Genomic DNA, 9,132 nt, shown 5'->3' with positions numbered 1-9,132 from the left:
GAAAACTGTTTGGAGAGCTGTCCACGTTCCTGATCCTCAAGGCCTTGATGCTGCAGCACATCTTGGGGGAGCAGTGCTCTCTCTGGAATGATGCTACTGAGTCCAACCCAGTTCCTGGTCTGATGATGATCTTTGTGGCATTAGCTTAGCAGCTAAATGGCTTTCACCTTTACTATTTTCCCCACACGTTTGGAAGATGGCAAATCACTGGTATCCAGGATAAGGGAGTGATTAGCAAGGTGGTAGAGCTCTAAAGGTTACAGCTGAGAAATCAGCGCTCCTGTCCCTTATCATTTCCTTTATGCAACAAGAGAACATGACATGGATGAACAAATTGTTGTTATCCAACAGGATTATCAGGGTAATTAGTTAGATTAAAAAAACAAACAAACAAAAAAGACTGTGTGACTGCCAAAAGTTTCTAGACCAAGGATCAGAAGTCCTGGTTTCTTATTCTTCTATTGTACTTTCTAGCCCTGCAACTGTGCCCAAGTCACTCTACCTCTCTGAGCTTCAGGTTTTTTCACTGCAGAATAGGGATGAGTTGCTCCATCTTCTCCCAACCTGCTGAGGAAATCCAATGAGACAATTACTGCATGGAGCATGTTTTGGAAACTCGAAAAGTGCTGCCCCAAATGTAAGGAAACACTATTTACCATTGACACCTCCAGAAAGTTTAGCCAGAACCCCACACGTCGTATTCAATGCCAGCAACATTTATCAAAAGCAGGCCAAAGGTGCAGGCAGGACAGAGGCCTGATTTATCAGAAAATAAATGCCTGGTCTATTCAACTTGCAGTGTCAGTTTCCATGGTCTGTCCAAGGCCAAAAGCAATGGCCTTCAGGGTAGAAGAAGAAAGGGAATCGGTGAAACGGAGAGGGCACACAGGGGCACCTGGAAAGCCAATCTGACCTGGCTTCCCTTCTCCTCTAGTGCAGCGTGTCTCCAGTGCATTCCCCTAGAAGGTAAATACACGGATTCCAACAGCCCACTTGTGTCCCCCGCCTGTAAATGCTCCCGGAGGGTATCAAAGCACACCGACTTCCACTTGAAACAAAGCTACTGAGTGGCAAGTTTCCCTTATAGTAAGAAAGAAGAAAAAGAGGACTTGGCAGCCAGGATGGATCTGGAATAACTAAGCTGACGTTGCTCGTTAAGAAGCCCAGGGTCTGTCTGCCTGTTCCATCCACTCCATCGGCTCCAGCTTTGCAGCCGGGACGCGAATGTCTCCAGATGCATATCAAGCAAAAAGTTTCTAAAAAGTATTGCGAGGAGCCCAGAAATTGATTAGGAAACTCAATGGTCCTAACCCACCGAGAACTGAGCACAGGACGCCCCAGCAAACGTCCCAATTTAAAAGCGGCTTAGACAAATCAAGTAACCCGCCACGCCCACGCCCCACGGGGGGTGGGGAGGGTGGATCATGTGTGGTTAATGCGCATGCGCGCGCATCGAGTGGGGTTTTTTTGTTTGTTTGTTTTTTGGCGTCAGGAGCGGAAAGGTGCTTCAGTCTGGCGGTGAGTAGCTGGAAGTTGGGAAAGGGAGATGCTGCACAGCGTCAAGGAGGGATTCGGGGAGGCTCGGGGACCATTCCTCTCAGGAATTGTGAAGCTGCCTGATAATGGAGTCGAAGTGGAAAGCAAGTAAAGTAATATCATGGGAAATAGGCACAGTGCTAAAATCTCCTTCCTGGGTTCCGTCCAACTGGAGGAACCCAGAAGGTGCTGCTAAATGTATCTGGAGTGAAGAGTGAGAGGAAGTGGGGTGGGGGTGGGGGAGCCGGGGTGCGTGTCTAGTAAAGTCTCCTGAGAGGAACCTCCACCTGTGCCCAGGCTTGGTTTTCACCTGCCTGAACCCTGAATCTCACGGCAAGCCCACACAGTGGCGAGGGCAAGCCGGGCAGGCTTTTCTGCAGATGAGGAAACAAGACCCAGTCCCTGCCCGGAGAGAACACCTCCACTCCAGTGGGGTCATATGTGTGCACACAGCTGTGGCTGCAGTTTGAAAGGGTCCCCGCCCTCCTTTGCACCTGAGCTCCCACTTGGAACCTAGCTGCAAGCTAATCCCCGCCTCACGCTTGCTTCTTGAAGCTTTCCTCCCTTTCCCACCCATCTCTCATCGGCCCCTCACTGTTTGGTTTTATCTGAGTATAAGACTGCCCGCTCCACTTGATTGGAAGTTCCTTGAGGCCAGGAGCTATCCTTTTTTATCAGTGGAGAGACTGATGATCAGGAAGTTCTTAACCAAGTAGACACTAGCCGTCCTGGGTAGTTAAGACAGACCTGTTCATAGTTCTTGTGGTGATTCTTATCATGTAGACTAGACACCAGAACATTTTAATTCTCCAACTAAATCATGCCAAGTTTACTGCTAACAAGGAGGTAGTCAAAGGTTAATAGAGAAAAATATCATTTCTTCAAATAAAACTAGATTGTGTCATCACTGGGAAATATGAAAGTTCACTTGGTTGAAGTTGCTTGTGTTTTAGGTAATGAATGAAAAATCGCTCCCACAGCTGTCAAGGGTGGGAAACTGCACTGGGGTCCGATCCCAATGTCTCCTTCACTCGCTAGATGGAAACTTGTCTTTCAGAGCCAACGAAACCGGGCATAGGAGAACCCCAGCACCAGCGGAGGCTGTAAATGTTGGCGTTTACAAGAAAACACCAAGAGAGGAACAAGGAAGGGCAGTATGTATGGGGAAGTAGGTGGGGTTTCCTGAGAAAGGGATGAGTACACTGGATGAGGGTGTGAAGGAAGGAACTGTAAGGGGGTGAAATGGGAGAGGTGGGGTGGGGAGCACACTGAGGAGAGCCGTGTGAGAGAGGTGGGGCTCTCAGTGTGGGAATCCCTCCTTCTGAGAGCCTAAGTCGGCCATCTTTCCTGGAGTGGGACAGAGTCGACTCAGATAAAGTCACAGTTTCTGGTTCTTCATCACTCAGCCGTTCTGTGAGGCTGGTTGACATTTTAGTAAGAGAATGCATTCTCCTAAACCTCCATTGTAGGTGGGCGTTGCCATTTGAGGTCAGGTGAGCCATCCAGCAAGAACCAGAACTGACTCCCTGGGCCCAAGGGACAATAAAAAGAAATCAGATCCCCACACCCACCCCTCCCTTTGCTTCAATAAGAGGTAGCAAGACATGCCTTTATGTGACAGAAGAAGGGGCGCTGGTCCTCTAGGGCCAAATTATATCCCCATAGGCCCAGACATGGTCTTGTTCATAATTACTGGCCCTTCATAAATAGTTGATAAATAAAGACAAGCATCCCATCAGGTTATATGGCCCACCTTATCCACAGCCCCTTGTTGAGAGCCCACCCAGCCTACAGCCCCTGGAAGGGGCAGTTGTCTCTTCTGAGTGACCAGGTTCCTGCTGCCCACCGCCCCCAGATCATGGCTGACTCACCAAGGAAACCAATGTGATCCCTGAGAAGCAAGGCATAGCCTCAGGCTCTGAGTTTCTAACTCTCATTTCCACTTTCCTAAAGTGTGGCTACCCTTCTTTTTGGGAGATTTCTGACTCTACTGTCAAGCCCTCTTTTTATGAGGAAGCTTAGGTGGGTTTCTGCCTCTTAGCACCAAACGAGCTCTGTCAGGACCTGACTGCTCATGGGAATGCTGGAAGAAGGAAACGGCGGTGAGGTGGATGGCCGCAGAGACTTTCCTCCTCCTCCTCCCCTTGAATCAGCATGGCCTTGTGAGTTGCTTTGGCCCGTGGAATGCAGTGAAGTGATACTGTGTGAGTCCTGGCCTAGGTCTTAAGAAGCTTTCCAGCTTCTTCTTTCACCCCCTTGGAGCTGGGAGCCTTTAGGGAAAGAGATGTGGCTACAAGTACTGGCTACATAATTTGCAGGACCCAGTGTAAAAATGAAAATGCAGGGTCTCTTATTTAAAAAGTATTAAGAATTTCAAGGCAGTGGCAGTGGTAACAGCATTAAACCAAGCAGGCGCCCTTCTGGGTATGGGGCCCTGGGTGACTACACATGTGGCATCCTATGAAGCTGGCCCTGCTGACCACTGTGATGGAGTGACCTTGTGGAAAGAGAGGACCCTGGCCAGGTCCTAGCTGTTCTAGCCATCCTAGCAAAGGTGCCTGATATGGGAGTGAAGCCATATTGGATATCTGAGACCAACTGAGCCTGCTGAGGGGATGCAGGAGTGCATTAGTGACTCCAGGTGAGCCCAACCCTGATGGCTGAACCATAGCAAATATCTGGCTGTTATTCAAGTAAGTTAGCTAAAGCTCTCATGGCAAATAGGCATGCATAGTCCTTAGGGCCACTTCCTCAGGATGGTTTGTTATACGGTAATACATACTGAGACAGGAAGAAAGAGAATTCACGGTGACTGAACACCTGCTGTGCTCCAGGTCCTATGCTGGTGTGTTTTGTGTGCTGGCTCACCTGATCCATAAAATAACCTGGGCTGTGATTCCTGTTGACAGGAGAGGCTACTGCAGTTCCATGGGCAAGGGATTGGTCCCCCTGCCTCACAGTCAGTAAATGACAGAGGCAGAATTGGAACCTGAGTCTGAATGGTTCCAAGATCTGTATAATATCCCTACAATGAAACAAAGAAAGATCCAGGGAAAGTGTATGGACCTCAGAGACCTTTGGGTAGGGATCTGATGCAGACTTCCCCAAGTTTCCTCACAAATCCCACAGTTGAAATGTTAGGGAAATGATCACATGTGAAAGACCCTTAATGAGACACTATCACATCACAGCTCTATCTTTTACTGTAATTCTTATGGTCCTTGGTGAGCTTAGAAGTACCCTAAAATGAGGCTTACTCTAGTTTTCTGATAGGGATGATACTAAGAAAATTTGATGTGGTTAGCTAGGGCTAGTCACCACTTATTTATATGTTTATTATCCCCCAACAAACCTCAGGCATCTGTGGTCATCTGAGAATGAGTGTCCAGACAATGAACTTACATCTGAAGGAACAAGAGTTAATTTCAACATTCAGTTAAGCCAGAGTTAATTAAGAAGCTGAAACAGTTGTCCCTATACGATGGCATCTAACAAAAAAAAAGGCTTTCTATTTATATTATTCACTGTTTTGAATTTTCTTTGCTGAGCCTTCTTGAGTGTCATCAAGGGGTGAGGGAGTGTGTAGGTAGGTGCCTGACTGTCTGTCTGCCTCTGGGTGGTGAACTCATCATGCTAGGTCAGCCATGAGATCAAGATTAAATGCTAAGTCAGCCTTAAGTGACATAGCAACATTCCCTAGCACAGAGGAGAGCAGTGTGGGCTGGTGTTGATGAGTACAGCCCTACAATCAAAGACACTGCGGTTCAATTCCTAGTCCTGCCTCTTACTCATTAGTGATTGCAGTGGACTGAAGGTTTGTGTCCCCATATGTTGAAACCCTAACCCCTAATGTAATAATATTCGGAGGTGGGGCATTTGGGAGCTGATTAGATCATGAGGGTGAAGCTGTCACGAATGGGATTAGTATCCTTATAATAGGGGCCCCAGAGAGCTCTCTCGCTGTCTTTCAGTAGTGTGAGGATACAGTGAGAATAGGCAATCTGCAACCGGAAGAGAGTCCTCATCAAATAGAGTCTGTCCTGACCCTTGATAGCAGACTTCTAGCCTCCAAATTGTAAGAAACCGATCTCTGTTGTTTATAAGCTACCCAGTCTATGGTACTTTGGTATAGTAGCCTGAATGGTCTAAGATAGAGATGTGGGGCAAATTGATGAACTTTGTAAGCCTCAGTTCTCACCTGTTTAGAAAATGAGATGTGTGAGGACTCAATGAGATAAGATAACCCATGTGACACATTCAACAAGGTGCCAGGCCTAGAACGAGGGCTTCATACATTTCAGCTGTTGTTTTATTTGCTGAGCAGAAGAAGGTAAATGGTCATTCTTTGACTCCTCCTCCCTCTTCCCCCATGGCCTTTCTCTAAAAGTGTATGTGTGTAATTTTTATGTCTTGCCCACACTCTCCATCATCTGCATTTTGTTGTCCCCCTTGCTGCCCTTCCCCCCTTTCTCTCTCTATCGCCACATTCCTTCAGCTTCCTCAGCTGAACTGGGGTTGAGCACAGGAGAGATCAGAGGAGGACAAAAGGTAGAGAGACGTTGGTGTTCGGGTGACAATGCAGCACTCTGGGGCTGTCTAGACTTTCCCAACTCTGAGGGTGTCATTTCCCCAGGATTCCTAATATTAGGAGAAACCTCAGCAACCATTTGATGATTTCCAAACCCCTCATTTTATTTATTGTTCTTTTTAAATTTTTTTCTTTTCTATTTTATTTTGTTATTTTTGGCTGTGTCGGGTCTGTTGTGGCACGCTGGATCTTTGTTGCAATATGCGGGCTCTTCATTGCAGTGTGTGGGCTTCTCTCTAGTTGTGACTCACAGGCTCCCGAGCGCGTGGGTTCTATAGTTGTGGCATGTGGGCTCCAGAGCACGTGGGCTCTGTAGTTTGCGGCACACGGGCTCTCTAGTCGAGGCGTGTGGGCTCAGTAGTTGGCGCTCACGGGTTTAGTTGCCCCACAGTATTTGGGATCTTAGTTCCCCGACCAGGGGTCAAACTTGCATCCCCTGCGTTGGAAGGCAAATTCTTTACCACTGGACCACCAGGGAAGCCCCCAAACCCCTCATTTTATGGATGAGGAAACTAAACCATAAAGAGGACCTTCCGTGGCCTCCCCACATCGTTGGCCAAGCTTGAGCAAGAGCCCAGGTCTCTCGGATTCCTAGCCAAAAGAAAAGAAGGCCAACCGCATGTTCCCAACTCAACCGGGAGCTTCTGCCTTCCCAAAGTACTTCACCTACTTTCTTGCTCAGCTGTGGAAATATCAAATTGTACCAACCTTTTGACCACGATGGACTTTCATCTGTATATACTAAGATGCTCATCTCCTGGGACATCAATAGAAATAATATTAATAAATAATAACTGTTGCCTTCCTTTTGAGAGCTTACTATTTTCTAAGCAGTGTGTTAAGGACCAACTTATTCAATGGATATTTTTTCTTTTTTGTCTTTTTAAGTTTTACATTTGCCGTACTGGAATAAATGATGGACTTTTGAGCCAAAGTAAGCAAAAGCAAAAAAGATAGAAATGTATTTTCTAAAGTTTTTTTCCTGCAAATTAGCTCTGTTACGTTGTACAAGCCACCTTTCTAAGCCCCAATTTCTCATCTCTTCAGTGGAGATATGAACAGCTATAGGGTTATTGGCTGACACTAAGCATTCAATAAACAATAATTAGTATTATTCCATTTTGCAGTTTGGGCAGGGGTTGTCAGGGAGTTTGGGTGATAGGTAAAAAGGTAAAAGACATCATGGAAAGTCTGAAAAAAATGTAATAAGGATAATATATTTTAAATATATTATTCTCTTTTATACTCTGTGAACGACTTTTCCCCTGATCAATTGGTGTTATCTCTGTGCCTTGGGGAGGTTTGAGATTTTTATAGCAGGAATGCAAAAAAAAAAAAAAAAAATGTACACATCCAGCTTTTGACTTTCAAATTTCAGCTTCTAGTCTTTAGAAGTCAGAGGTTGTAGAAAAAGAAAAGGATTTTATAAATTCCTATCACTCCCATTAACATATCAAAGGTCAGAAGATCAGACCTGAGCTCTAAGCCAAGGGTACAGAGAACTGAGGTTTGACATAAGGGGTGTCCTTGCTGCACAGAAAAGATGGGTTGTTTTACCTTTCCAAACTAAGAGAGTGCTATCAGAAGACAAGACAGAGGTTGGAGGAGAAAAAATGACTCATGTGTATCCTGGCTTCTCCATTCAAGGCTGAGATCATGGGTGGTAGATAAACTGAGGGAAAGGAGCCCTGAAAGGACAGGGAAACTGTATCCTGCTCCTCATGAGACTCAGCCACGGGACTGTCACACAAATGGCCCCTGCCAACACGTACAAAGGAGGAGAATGAAAGTACAGCATGGGCCTTTCAGCATTCAGAGGATGCCAAGATGCAACTTTCTCCAGTTGTCCCACGTTGGGGTCATCAGACACCAGTCGCCTCCACTGTGCTGCCAAGTTTGACCTCAGCAAGATCAGAGTCATAAACCTGGAGTGCACTGATGGGGACGTTGGTGCCACATCTGCCCTGGACCCCAAGAGTGGCCCCCTGGGTCTGTCTCCAAAAACTGTAGGTAAAGACATTGCCAAGGCAGCCAGTACCTGGAAGGGTGTGAGGATTACAGTGAAACTGACCATTCAGGACAGACGGTCCAGACCAAGGTGGTACCTTCTGCCTCTTCCCTGATCATCAAAGCCCTCAAGGGACCACGAGGGACAGAAAGAAGCAGAAGAACATTAAGCACGGTGGAAATAGTACTTCAGATGGAATTGTCAACATTGCCAGACAGATGTAGTACCAATCATTAGCCAAAGAACTCTCTGGAACCATTAAGGAGATCCAGGGGCCTGCTGTGTTGATGGCCACCACACTCATGGCATCATAGATAAACCTCAACAGTGGTACAGTGGAATGCCCAGCTAGTTAAGAGCTGCAAAGGGAGTTATTTCAATAAAAGATCATTCGACAACTAAAACAACACCACTACAGCATGGTTATCAGGCAGAGGGTCTGCATGAGTGCTCCTGGGCCCTTCAGCCCCAGAGTGGCAGAAGAGGGGCCAAGACATCTCCACACATCCTCCAGAATGTGGGTACAGCTGAGTTGAGAGTTGGCTGCCATAGTAAGGGATGGGCTGGCTGACTAACCTAAGCCAGTGACCAGATGAGGGATGTGGCTGAGACACAGGGTGGTCTGCAGGGCCACCAAAGCCAAGGTAGGGGCAATGTCAACTGAAGAAAAACAGACATCCTAAAAGTTGCAAGTTGTGCTTTATTCAGGGACCTTACTGAGGACCATAGCCCAGGAGATAGCCTCTCAGATAGCTCTGAGGAACTACTCTGAAGATTAAGGGAGGAGCCAGGATATATAGGAGTTTTTGCTGAAAACAAACAAACAAAAAACATGTAGTTGAACATTAAAAGATTACTGCTAATCACAAAAAAATGACATCTCACGTTAATGATGTTAGTGATTTTCTATGGGAAGATGGAAGAGTCTGGGCTCATGAAATTATTCCTTAGATATGCATCTTAACTATCTAGAACCAGTATCCTGCTTTTCCTCCATCCT

The 9,132-nt window shown here is 46.5% G+C and overlaps 1 pseudogene; it reads left to right on the top strand.

The window, feature by feature from the left end:
- Positions 1–7,907: 7,907 nt before the first annotated feature.
- Positions 7,908–8,488, top strand: LOC132491651 (large ribosomal subunit protein uL11-like; annotated as a pseudogene).
- The last annotated feature ends 644 nt before the right edge of the window (positions 8,489–9,132 follow it).

Source organism: Mesoplodon densirostris, chromosome 6, assembly GCF_025265405.1.
Source record: "Mesoplodon densirostris isolate mMesDen1 chromosome 6, mMesDen1 primary haplotype, whole genome shotgun sequence".
NCBI classification, from domain to species: Eukaryota; Metazoa; Chordata; class Mammalia; order Artiodactyla; family Ziphiidae; genus Mesoplodon; species Mesoplodon densirostris.
The sequence above is the reverse complement of the archived record's forward strand: the minus strand, read 5'-3'. Positions and strand labels throughout refer to the sequence as shown.